General features: G+C 35.1%; 1 long non-coding RNA gene across 1 annotated transcript; it reads left to right on the top strand.

The window, feature by feature from the left end:
• The first annotated feature begins 376 nt into the window (after positions 1-376).
• On the top strand, positions 377-2830 carry LOC124888625. Its single transcript, XR_007047138.1, has 2 exons — positions 377-1664; positions 2136-2830. It is a non-coding gene; the product is annotated as an uncharacterized LOC124888625 (long non-coding RNA).
• Positions 2831-14661: the final 11831 nt, after the last annotated feature.

Below are 14661 nucleotides of genomic sequence, written 5' to 3'. Positions count from 1 at the left end.
AATCATCATTTAACAAAAAAAAAAAGTATTCCCTTAGTCCATCTTCATTGGTTGACTATATCAAAAGTTGATATTCAAACAATATTTATTCAGTTTAAAAAATAATTTATCCATTTTTATTCATTTTGTTGTTAATTACTAGTTACAATCATTACCTAATATCTATATTATTAATATTCAAAAGATGATATAGTAAAATTACCCATATCATTTTTTATAATTAATAATAGACAATTATTAATAGACGAAGGAGTATAAAATAGTGATAGATACCTAAAGCACTGTGCATGAAAGTGTAAGTTCTCTTTCTGTTCATTAGTATCTTTTTTTTATGACCCCCCTCGAAAGTTCTTGTGTTGCAGCATCACACCGTTTAGCAGGGTTATTCTTTTGAATGAATTCTAGTGGTCATTTGGTCATGATTTTTTTTATTTTGTTTTATTCTCTAATTTAATTTTCAAAAATCATGTTTGATTAGTCATTATAGATCTCATAATAGAGCCTTTAAGTAATAACTACTAATTATTATAGAGCTTGTAGATACGTAATTTTGTCCCTCTCCAAATTATTTTTTACTTTTTTTTACCCCGTCTTACCACGTACCTTTACCCATGTGATAATTTCCACATAATAACAAATCCAACAAACTCTTAACCATTTTGACACCCTCACCCATTTAATAATTTACCCCACAAGAATCTAAATAACAAACTCACAACAAAAAATAACAATCCCTCTAACTAATTTTGACACCTCACACCCATACCCCGCCCCCTACCCCATACCCATGTTTGCAGTTCTCTTTTTAAGATATAGACGCACAACAAAAAACCATCGGAGGGGGGAATATTTTTTCATCCATTCATAGCAACATACAATAGGGGAGCTCACGGGAATCAAACCAAAACCATTCACCATCAAAACACACACTCACACACCACAAATTCACCTGGCACACACACAGCTTTTACTCACAATATACACACAATTGCACTCACACATCAATCCTCACTGATCTACACACATTAACGCACATAGTAACACATGGGAGAGCAAAGTCATGAGAATCGGAGAGAGCTGAGCGGGGAAAAGGGAAGATTAAGAGAAAAATAATAGAGAATCAGTGAAAAGGCAAGGAGAAAATACGTGAACAAAAAGAGAAGGAGAACATCTTGGTCCAGATTTTTTTGGTGAAGGATTCGCCAAAATCATCAACCTTTTTCGACCAAAACTCCATTAATACTGGTCAACTCTGGCAAAACCCGACCCCTTCCTGTTGTCCACCACCAAAACCCCAAGTAAGTCCGCCCCAAATCGACTCATCCACCATCAGAAATTAGTAGTGAAACCCACCAAAAAACAACATAAACCGACTCCCATTCTCAAACTTTCAATGAAACCTACTGGATAATTATAATACCAGTCGATCTGGAAGTCAATATAGATCAGAAAATGATCGGGTTTGGGCAAAACAAAGTTTGAGGTCGAATTGTTGATTTGGGGGGATATATTGAGGCTTATTTAAGTTACGAGTTTCGGTTGGCAAAAATTAGTGAAGCCTTTACCGAGGTTGGGATTATTCATCATCAAGGTTTGATTTAAGCTTTCCAGTGCGAACTCCGTCTTGTTTAACTTGGTAATACATGAATAAAAGCAGCATTAAGGTCCATTTCTAATCCCTTCTCAATTAATCTTTATTATTGATACTTGCTCTGATAAATTCATGGTGTGTGAATGTTGCTTCATGTGATTTGGTTATGTTTGGATTATGGATGGTGGTTGATATTGATTGATTAATCATTTGAATGGAATAATTGAAGGACTTGAATTGATTTGGGACAAATTTTAATTTAGGAGTAAGTGGGTGAAAATCAAAAATTGATAAATGTGAATATTAGTTATTTTGTTTCATTAATGATAGTTTAATTCGGGATAAGTATTGATGTTGTTAAACGCAATAAAATCATGATAAACCAAAATGGGTAGGAAAACGGTAGGCTCGAGTAGGCAAATTTATGAATGGAGTTTAGTTGAAAGTTTCAATATGTGTGTGAATGGTTCTTTCTACTTTATCGCACAAGAATTGAAATTGTATTCATTTACCGGGGAATGCCCTCATTGTACTTATTTACCAGAGAATGCCCCAAAGTATCATGTATGCAAAGGAGGCTCGTGATCAAGGCCCGAGGCATCGGGTAAAGCATAGCTAGCATAGTTAGAATAGTTTATGTTTATTTCAGTATATTTTATTTTGGACTGTAATAATTGGATTGGACATTTTTTTTGGACTTGGTTTGTTTTTTTGATTGATTGGTTGTTTTGTGTGTTTTATTTGGTTTATACATTCATAGTGTCATACTAGCCGATATAATCCACGAAGCGACCATGATCGAACTATAGGATTGAGGGGTGCCTAACACCTTCTGCTTAATCAACAGAATTTCTTAGCCAGAATTTCTGTTCGCTGATCAGTTTTTAGAGTCAAACTATTTTGAAAAAGGCTTTTCAAAGGTGACTTGGTACACCTGACCTATGTCAAGTGAAGACCCTAAATTCAAATGAAAAAGAATCTTTTTCGAAACAAATTTCATTTTTTGTCACTTAATAATAAAAATCCCTTTCAAACTTAAAATGATAATCTTTTTTGGTAAAAAAAAAAGGTGTGACAACTCTGGCGACTCTGCTGGGAAACTTTTCAAGATTCGAGCTTATTTTTGGAGTTGTGTCGGCTTAGTTTGACACTATGGGTGTATAGACGTTGTTTGTGTTATTATTTGTATTTGTTTTATCATTGTTGATCGTCTACTTGCTACGTGTTTATAGTTTTTCCTCTTATGTGTTACCGCTTTATATCTAGCATCATTTGCTGTCACAACCTAGATTAAAGGATCATGCGGGCACTACGCTATTCTAAGTAGCTAGGAGAACCCTTATTACCCAACTAAAAGTATGTGGAAGACTTCTGTTTTTAAGAAAATACTGTATTAAATATAATAACATAAATTAAATATTAATAAGTAAATTATTTTCAAAAACTTTTTTCACTATCCCAAGACTTGGCCAGACATGTACAAGAGCTATCTACTACAACATAGACTGACAATAAAATAAATTATACAAAGACTCTAACATCTGCTAGTTTGAAAGTGCAGAAGTTAGTGTTGAATATCGTCATCCATCTAGTAATTGGGACTAACCTGCATCCAGTCTACGCTCCAAGAAGGAATGTAGAAGAGTAGGGTCAGTACAACCACACATACCGGTAGGCATCATATGCCGACAGTGTTAGTCCATAAAATCATAAAATAGAATTAAGGAAAATAAATCATGATATCTTGAATGAAATATAATTCAACTAAGACTGTAATAACATTAATACTTTACCTATATAACTTACATCATCCAACTACTCTTCCAACTCCATCAATATTATATTCACTACTAACATACTCTAGCCTCATTAATTCACATCATCAACCACAATCCAATGCTAATAATCACTATTTCTCATTATTCACCTTATCTTTTTTTATTACTCATACTCACAGGAACAAGCTCGTAATCATAAACAACCCACACTAAACTCTCGGACTAACAACTAAATTATCTTTTATAATATTAAAGAATGATAACTAGCTCTGGTAAGCCACGATTAAAACACATATAATGAAGCAAGTCAATCAACATATAAGTAGGTACAAAGTTTTACTTTTTCAAATACATATTACACAATCAAATACCCAATGAATCAACAATGTAACAATAACAAATCAAAGCACAAACAAGCCACATAACCATCAAGAGTATCAACCATACTGTAAACATCCACAGACTCAACATAAATATATACACACATGCTATGGGACTTATTTGCCCAAATAGTCATGACATGCAAGGAATAATATATGTTCATGTACCGTACCGGTGTGGGATCCGATCCAACATATACATATTCGTACCGGCGTGGTACCCGATCCAACATAAACAAGTATTATCAATATCAAATTTACATAACCTCACAGCATACAACACAATGTACAAAATTTACAAGTACACTTAAAGTCATAAGACAATTCCATCAAGTAAATTTTCAATAATCATTTATACACGCATCAACAATTTCAAGCATGTTTGAATGTCAATCAACAAGTATTCATAGCATTACTTTAAGGAGTTATCATTATCAAACAAGTCACTCATAGGCACAATTCAATGAACCATCAATATCACTTATTTAGCTTCTCATGGGCATCCAATAGATATAGTATTTTTATCAATATCAAAACAAGAATATCATAAAATAAATTACAATTTAATTCTTACCATACACTATTGGAGCCTTAATTACTCATTAATTATTAAAAATATTATTATCTTCTTAAATACTGCAATTTGAGTTCTAACATCACTACCTATAACTAGCACATTCACGCGTATCATTATCCTCTACCTCTTTCTACATAATACAATCATCACACTAATTTAAGTCATTTAATCCTTAGATATTACTATGCTCAGCAATACTCAATCTTAGCATAATTTTTCTCATCATGTTATTGTACAATACATACAACCTAATACCATTACAACTTAACTAGGTTCATCACTAGAACAACTAAAAAACATATCATGTTCATATGCTATATTTACAACAATCTCCTTTCGGGCACATTACACATAATATCATAAATATCACATAACCAATCAATAATATAGTTTTTGGGATTAAAGTTAAGTACTCGTGTCTTTATCCACATCAAGTCCATGCCCGCAGCCTAGACATGCTTTCTCCCATCAATTCTAAATTATGAAAATATAAAATAACACAATCTTCTACTCATTAAACCTAGCCTACCTGGACGCCAAGCTTTTGGAAGAAGCAAGCTGCAACAAGGATGCTCTTTCCTCTTTCATGTATTGGAACAATCAATCATCTAAAAATCAAGCAATTATAAGAGTACTTAAATATTTACTCTTCAAACAAATATCTTGGGGATTCAAACCCACTAAATCTATCCTTAATTCAAGGTTTATATCATTCTGCAATGTTAATTAGCCATTAATTAGCTCTTTTAAGCTTAACACATCTCCATTAATGGAGTTTTTATGCTAAAGGTCTCATCTTTACGGAATTAAAGGTTTCTAACTGTTGGGAAAATCGAATAAATTTTTCAACTACAATGGAACAACTGGCTCTCTGATATCACTTGTTGGGACTGCGTGTAACTTCATCGTTGAATTTTTCTACCTCATACTTTAATCCATACATTTTATTTTTACCAAGTATAGTACCACTAACCGCAAATATCATTTTCGTGAATGAGCAGAACCTGCTCTCTGATATCAGTTGTTGGGAATAAATTCCTCCACGATAATAATATTGCGGTAATAAAAAGCAATAAATATCACAACAATAATACGGTTAACAAGAAGAACATTGAGAGCAATAATGACACCAAGATTTTTACGTGAAAATCCTTCTAAATAAGAAAAAAAACACGGATCAAGAGGAGCAACTCATATTAATATAATAAGGAATTTTTACTGTAGTCATAGTACAAGACTCAAAGTGACTACTAAGCACTCAAAAGAATAACCCCCTTTTGACTCCCACCTTACTAAAATACCTAGTAAGGAATTTTATACCGTAGTCAAAGTGACTACCACACCTTACTAAAAATATTGCTCACTCTATTTTTTCTTTCATAGACTATTTTTTATCACAGTCTGTGAAATACACTGCTCTCTATTTCTTCACATTTTTCCTCTCTTTTCTTGGTGCTGGTGTATTAAACAAAGGAGAAGAGAACTCCTTTTATAGAGAAAATTTCCTCCCTATGATGTCATCAATGGCATCAACAAACACACCTTTCTTGACCAATTTTTTTTTCGGCCAACCACATTTGAAAAAACAAATATGCAGTATTTTTTGACACTTTTTCTTAGTAGCATTTGCAGCAAATGTTGAAGAATGATGCATGGGGATGGACCCATCAAATCTCCCCCTCCAGACCTATGCATATGAAAGAGGTATCCTTGTTCTTTCGGAGAGAGCTCATCCCAACAAGTTCTTTGCTCAACTCGAACTTATCTTTTGGCACAACCTTTGTCAGCATAACTATCAGGTTGCTCCCCCTGCTCTGCATAATCATTAGGTTGCTCCCTCTCAAATCAAGACCACACCACATGTGATCTCTTCTACAATGATAATCCGTTTGATCTTGCTAACTATCTTGTACCGCCACTATCGATCAGTGGGACACGCCACCTGATCACCACTCGCCAGGAAAACTTTTGACACAAGGCATCACTTATAGATCTCCAACTAGTAGGTCACTTCACATGATCTACCAAATAGCTCTTGCACTGCTATTATCACGGCTAACAATCTTGTACCACCACTATCAACTAGTGGGACACACTACCTGACCACCGCTCGCCAGGAAAACTTTTGACACAAGGTATCACCTGTAGGTCTCCAACTACTAGGTCACTTTAGATAATCTGCCAAACAGATCTTGCCAAACATCTTGTACTGTCGTTATTACCCAACGGAGTACGTCGCCTGAACACCACTCGCCAGGAAAACTTTCAACATAAAGCACCACCTGCTGATTTCTTGTTATCATACTGAGAACATCTCACAAAATGTAGTCCACTCTCCGACACACCCGAACCTGGGCTCTGATACCACTTTTTGGGATCACATGTAACTTCACCCAAACTCCGCACTAGTATGATATTGTCTGCTTTGGACCAACCCTACACAGATTTATTTTCGGGCACCTCCCAAAATGCCTCATACTAATGGAGTTGGGTGATACTTTAAAAATTGGGCATGCTTCCTCTATTTCTCCGATGTGGGATTGATTTACTTCCCAACAATCCTTCCCTCAAACCAAAACCACACCACTTGTGACCTTCCGTTCAATGATAATCCATTTGAAAGGGACACGCCGCTTGTACCGCCACTACCAATCAGTGGGACGCGCCGCTTGACCATCACTTGTCAAGAAAACTTTTGACATAAGGCATCAACCGTAGATCTCAACTACTTGGTCACTTCACATGATCTGCCAAACATCTTGTACCATCGTTATCTCCCAACAGGACACGCTGCCTGACCACCACTCACCAGGAAGACTATTGACATAAGGCACCACCTGCAGATCTCGTCTTATTATCACATTGGTAACTTTACGCAGTTCACTATTCTGACACACCCGAACCTGGACTCTGATACCACTTGTTGAGAAAATTGAATAAATTTTTCAACTACAATGGAACAACTGCTCTCTGATACCACTTGTTGGGATTGCGTGTAACTTCACTGTTGAATTTTGCTATCTCATACGCAAATATCATTTTCATGAATGAGCAGAACCTGCTCTCTGATACTAGTTGTTGGAAATATATTCCGCCACGATAATAATATTGCGTTAATAAAGAGCAATAAATATGACAATAATAATACGCTTAACAAGAAGAACAATGAGAGCGATAATGACAACAAGATTTTTACGTGAAAACCCTTCTAAATAAGAGAAAAAACACGGACCAAGAGGAGCAACTCATATTAATATAGTAAGGAATTTTTATACCGTAGCCACAATACAAGACTCAAAGTGACTATTAAACACTCAAAAGAAATAACCCCCTTTTGACTCCCACCTTACTAAAACACCTAGGAAGGAATTTTATACCGTAGTCAAAGTGACTACCACACCTTACTAAAATTATTGCTCACTCTATTTTTTCTTTCATAGACTATTTTTTTTAATCACATCTTTGAAATACACAGCTCGCTATTTCTTCACATTTTTCCTCTCTTTTCTTGGTGCTGGTGTATTAAACAAAGGAGCAGAGAACTCCTTTTATAGAGAAAATTTCCTCCCTATGATGTTATCAATGACATCAACAAACACACCTTTCTTGACCAATTTTTTTTTGGCCAACCACATTTGAAAAAATAAATATGCAGTACTTTTTGACTCTTTATAAATATGCAGTACTTTTTGACTCTTTCTTAGCAGCATTTGCAGCAAATGTTGAAGAATGATGCATGGGGTTGGACTCATCACTAACCATCAAAATTCATAATCTAGTTTATGAAATTCATGTTAGGAATCTTTAATTTATAGTATAGAATAAGTTATAGGTCATATTAAAAACACCCATGAGTATTTCACAAAAGAATTCCATAATTAAAGGTCTTTCTAAAGATTCTAAGATGTTAAATGATCAAAAGATGAAGAAAATAATAAAAAAAACTTACCACAACGAAGGAATTTCACCTTAAGCCTTGGGAAATCACCTCTCTACGGTTGGAAAATGAAATTTAGGATTTTTAGACCTAAAATACGGCTGAAGCTGATTTAGATTTAAAAATCATCAAAATTTTCGCTACAGCAAAATCCCATTTCAGCCTGCCAGTGCTCAGTAAAACAATCATAAGTTTTTACTTCGAATTCGTATTTAGGAACGGTTTATTGTGTTGGAAAGAAGACTCATAGATATTTAATTTGATAGGTAATTGGTTTCGTAAATCCTTATATTCTAATAGATATGATCATTTAAAGTTGGCCCTAATAGAAACCCATATCGAAACTGTACTGAAAAGAAAGATTTATACTTAACTTTGTGTTTGGGATATTGTACAACCTTAATTCACACCTAAAGAAATTCCAAACTAAAGTATTGATATTATCACTTATGAATAGTTAAATTTATTGAGCTTGAGTCTATCTAGACATATCCGAAGGATAAAATCTTTGTCAGAAAGTTTTAGGTGATCTAATAAATAAAATATTGACTATTTTGGACACAAGTTAATATTGAGGAATGAATTTATTATGAAAAAATTAGTAAAAATTAAATGGGTCATTACATTTGCATAACCCAAGTCATTTCTTTCGCAACAAGTCTCGTAGTACACGTTGTTTACACGACCTCTAGTTGAGTCATCCTTATTTTAGGAGGGGGAGCCAACGGCTGGTATGGAGTGGGTGGAAAGCTATCGCAGCCACTATCGACCATACGCTCCCCCAAACAGCCTTGTTAGTGGATCCCAGCATAGGTCAGCCTTTAGGACATGCTTATCTACTTCATATTGAGACCTAGTGGGACCCACTTGGTCCTTTGTAGGAGACTCACCCCTAAGGCATCTGTATGTTCTAATTGTTGCATCTTTGAGGGTTACAGGATCATTCAATGAACTAATTTGGGGAAAACATGTGCTAGAATTAAAGAAAAGTGTGTAGGCAAGGAAAAGTTCAAAAAGAAAAAAGACAAAGTGAGTCAAGAAAAAAAGAGTTTCGCAGCTTTTTAGTGTTCTTTATGGCTTTTGTTTTCACAAGTCAAAAATTCAAAAAGATTTTTTACCTTTTGCACTCATTTACTCAAAAAATATAACATCAAAAAGATTTTGTCTTTGTTTCCTTTAGCAAGCATTCATAATTTGAAAACTCTAAAAAAAAGATTTTTTTCAATAGGAGCTTTTTATAAAAGAAAATTTTTTTAAAATGGTAGAAGTTTTGTACATTTCATATAACAAAAATACCAAATTAAATTTTTTCATAGTAATTGGTGTTAGTTTTATGTGAAGTGTCTAATTAAAAACTCAAAAAAGATTTTATTGATGTTGTTAATCGTCTATCTTTGGTCGTGACTCTTAAGTTAGGGTCAATTTGTTAGTTAATCCCTAATTGTCCAATCTGCAGAACTACACACACCTGATTCTCCTCTCTTAGGAGTGAGATACATAGGCAACCCTTCGTGGGTTTGGTGATCTTATTTAAAAAATTCAAGAAGATTTTCTTCTCTTCATTTAGAGTAAGTGTTTCATATACATCTTTAAAAGAAAATTACAAAAAGATTTTTCTTTAATAGTTTCAAGTTTCATTGTCATATGAAATTCAAAATCAAAAACCCACAAAAAAAATTCTTTGGTAATCATAGGTTTCATTTTGTATAGGATTTAAAGCAGAAAATTTTTAAAAAGATTTTCGCCAATTCTGTTGACAATTTGTTATTTTCTTTTCTTCTTAAAGTTTTTAGAAAAATAAAAAGAAAGAGAGTTGATCGGTCATTTTGTGGTCAAACTTCACGAACTACACACACCTGATTCTCCTCTCTAGAGGGTGAGATACGTAGGCGCCCTTCTTGGGTTCAGTGATCTTTTTTAAAGAAAATAAAAAAAAGGTTTAGAGAAAGTGTTGAACTCTAAAACGTTTGTTATCTCTTGTTCAGTTAGTTTAAGTTGGTTGGTTTGTGGCATTGCGGAATTGTAGTTGGTCCTCCACATCACACCAAATCCAAGGAAGGTTTAGTTGTGTCCAACAAGGATATAAAGAGTGACATCATGGATCAAAAAATGAGTCAGGAAAATAAGAGTTTAAAGCAAGAGATTAGGAAACTAAGGCAATAAATGACGAAAATACACCGAGCTTGGGCCAGTGGGTTGCCCCTCATTCATTTCCTGCTATTGATCCTACAAGTACCTTAAGTTTTCTGCCAAAATTGCAATGTCAGTTTCCTACTGTTGTTGATACACTGCAACATGACTCAGAATTTATTCCAAGCCAAAAGCATCCCAATACTTCCACCACTCTTTATCCAGCTCTTCAGTATAAGCCTACTGTATTCCCAACACCACATGTTGTCTGTGATTTTGTTTCTCAATCCTCCACTGAGTATTATACATTGACTAGCCGCCCAACGATTGTGTTTCCACATGTTGTTAATGGAACCATGTTCAATACTCTTGGTGATCATTGCTATACTCTTAAGCCTACTTTAGAGTTAACTGGACCACCAAAATTTCTTAACAAGAAGCCTAGCATGCCAGAAGAGCCAGAGAAAATGGTTGAAAAAATGAAGAGTGCAGAAAATGCTATGAAAAGTTCCTTAAGACTGACGGGTAAAGAAGATGTTTCATATAAAAACTGGGGCATGTCTGCAAGTGTTAACCTTCCTCAAAGCTTTGAGATATCAAAATTTGAGGAGCGAGATGGACATGAGGAATCCGTGAAACATTTGGGACAATATTGCAATCAATTAAGAAAAACTGGAGGGAAGAAGAATAAGGAAAATGTAGGTGCTATTGTAGTTGGACTACGGGCACGCCCAAGAAGGCCACGTCATCATTACCCTCAGTCTCAAGCCCAAGTCCATGCCCAAGCTCTATATGATCACTCCCAAAATCCATTGTACTTTATTTCCCTACCTTCATATCTAATATGCCGTGTACAACCATATGTTCAACCATTTTGTTACCCACAATGGTGCGCATCAACTCCCAGAGTCATCCTCCAACTCCACAAACATATCAAAGCCCTTCTAGGCTCGATGTTTCATCCAAGTCTAACAATGAAAAGAAGCAAAATATTAGGGATAGTTTCGCACTAATTGGAGAACCGTATGTCAGTCTATTCTAGATATTAGTATATCCAAGTCTAACCATATCGTTCTGATGTTTAGGGTTACAGTATTAAGGATTGTCGTGCTTTGAAAAGAGAAATATAAAGGATGATTCAAGAAGAATTGATCATAGTGCAAAACATGGAAACTAAGAGCGTCACACATAATCCTAATCAAAACCCTTCTAGGCTCGATGTTTCATCAAAGTCAAACAATAAAAAGAGGCAAGAGTCGAGGGATAGTTTTACACCAATTGGAGAGTCGTATGCCAATTTATTCCAGAGATTGGTATAGCAGGGCATGATCACTCCTCTTCTTGGATAAATTTTTGACCTATATTCAAGAAATTTTGATCCTAATGTACGATGTGCATATCATTCTGATGTTCAGGGTCACAGTATTGAAGATTGTCATGCTTTGAAAAGAGAAATAGAAAAGATGATTCAAGATAAATTGATCATGGTGCAGAACATTGACAGTGGTGAAAGCTCTAGTCATGCTGATGTACAAACCAGTGGCTAAGAGGTCAGTCTCAGCAATTGAGAAGTCACATGTAACTCCCCAAAATCTCATCCTGATACGTCACACGGTGCTTAAAGCTACAAGTAGCCCCAAGCTAACCCTTTGAGCCTGCTACTACTCCCAACTCTTACTTCAGGACAATTATAGCAAAACAAGCTTACTATTATAGTATATCTCAACTGAAATAACAAAGGAATAACTGTCCGAAGAGCAACATACTGACTAGTCTAAATCATCACTGATAGTCTAGTCTGATGAAGCCTCTACTACTCAAACTAGAGAGCCATTAGGATAGACCCCCAACTGACTCGAACTAATCTAAAAGTAATGCTCAAAACACTATGAAAGCAGACAAGCTACAGATATAGGTCCTCAAACCATGAGGACTCACCAAAGATAAAGATATAGATGAGATGCTCGAAGATCACTGTCGCTGCTGAGACTGAGCACCTGAACCTACATTATGAGACAATGTAGCACACAGACGTATATGTGGATCAGTACTTTGAGAATGTACTGAGCATATGGGGTATATGTAATTAAATACTTGACATCATAAATCTTTATAGAAAACATCCATGCAATTGTAAATGACTCACATTGCTTGAATAAGACTCTCAAATCACGAATAAGAAGCATATATTTATATAAATCACGTGAGTCATTACACTTTATTCTAAATCTGGATTCTTCATTCGTTCTCAAACTTATGAACTAGATGGAATCTTAAAGCAACAACTTTCAGATCATATACTTTAGTCTTATGAAAACAAGGAACTTCTTTGGAACTTAAAGATTATGACTCTTGAGGACCTTAGTAATCTTAGGATCATAACTTTTGAAATGCATATACTTTCAAACCCTTTCTTTTATCTTGAAAATAGTAGAACATCCTTAAAACTTAAGGATTTAGAACTTTAAGATTGGGGACTCTAGTAAACTTGGGAGTTTCTTCTAACCGACATAAACTGTGTGAGCTACATGGAGTTCAACGTCTTGCCCACGTTGGGGAGAGTTGCTCTATCCTTGCCATCAGAATAGAACCTTTAACTTTTAGTGATCACTAGATTAACCTACTTGAGGTAAATCAAGTCCTATGGTGGCTCGTAGTTCTGGGGCATGAGACCTTGGAATCAAGCCCAACTCGATGCTAAATACTACTCCCTTACTTAAGCTTAGGACTTTAGGAAAATCCACCTTAAACAGTTCAGAAGTATGTAATGGAAGTCACTTATGCTTCCCTTTAACTCAAATCAAAGTGGTGTGGATTCCCTTCTTAGCTTAGGATCAAAATCAACTCTTTTCTTGAAACTTTGGTAAAATATCACCAATAAGCTTTAAAACTTTAATAGCATGAAAATACCAATAAACTTCTTGAAACACTTTAGAAAGTATCAACAATTCATTCTTGGACTTAAGGCATGTATATTCTTAAAGGGTCACAATTTCACAACAAAGCTTAATTCATGAACCAATCTTGGAAACACTTGAAAATATCACATCAATATAGGAATGTACAATTTATTGTATGATTTATCAATTTAAATCATAAATAAGAGAAATAATTATGCAATTCAAAACTTGAACAACTTATCAATTCATATTCTCAAAATAATATAAATTTGGATATAGACCCACTTGCAAAAACATGAAATTCATTTACAAAAAATGAATCTTTGGGCACAAGAACGAAAGAAGTGTTCTTGTTCAAACCCCACATACCTTAGATTAGAAGCTTTGGATTAACTCTAGCTTTTGGGACTCTATTCGTATTCTTGAATGGATATTCTTCATGCTCTTGGTTTGAGGAATCCAATTCTTAAATCAATTTAAAGAGTTAATGGTGAATTTAAGAGATTCTTGGAATTGGGTTTGGATGCTTAGGATTTTTAATTTGAGAGAATCTTTGAGAAAAGTCGTATATGATGCTTGTAATGACCTTGGATCAGGTGTTCGCACGATTTAAGAGGCTTGAAAAAAGTCCAAATTACCCTTTTTAAATTTTGTACGAAGCTGAAAAAATTGAACTGGAAACCCGACTTTATGGGCCACCGCGACGCGCCACTATCGCGGTGGCTCACTGGAAATTGCCAAACGGGATTCTGGAGGTCACTGCGAAGCGGTTCCATAGCGTTGTCCCACTAGTTGGGACCTGAAACCTCAGTGCGATGCGCCACTATCGCGAAGTTCCACTGAAATTTGATAATTGTTAAATAGACCCTCTCCGCGACGCGCCAAGCACTAAAACGACGGTGTTTCACTACTAGAACTTAAATTAGCCATAACTTCTTACCCGGTTATCGTATTTGGGTGGATCTTATATCGTTGCAAAGATAATTAAATTTCCCATATGATAATAAGTCAAAATTAGGAAAACTCTATATCGTTTAAATGTCACCAACTTAGGAAGTCATTCCTTAACCTTTTAGAGACAAAATTAAGCTTAAGAAAAAGTTAGGGGTATTGCAATATCTTCCCCTTGGGGACATTCGTCCTCGAATATTGCTAGCTAGGCTGAGGATACGGAGAAAACTGAGTGTGCACAGCTGAAACAACTTGCTAAACTGACTCCACATCATTCTAAACTCTTGAATACCTCAAAGAATGTATGAACTTATATTAAGAATAGCTATATAGCTGAAACTTTAATTAGAAAAGGGTCTGAATTAAGGAAGAATAGTACCTTCCGCTTGATTTGAACTTGCGGAGAAGAGGTGCGGG

Source organism: Capsicum annuum, chromosome 11, assembly GCF_002878395.1.
Source record: "Capsicum annuum cultivar UCD-10X-F1 chromosome 11, UCD10Xv1.1, whole genome shotgun sequence".
Classification (NCBI taxonomy): Eukaryota; Viridiplantae; Streptophyta; class Magnoliopsida; order Solanales; family Solanaceae; genus Capsicum; species Capsicum annuum.
This window is presented reverse-complemented; position numbering and strand designations above follow the sequence as displayed.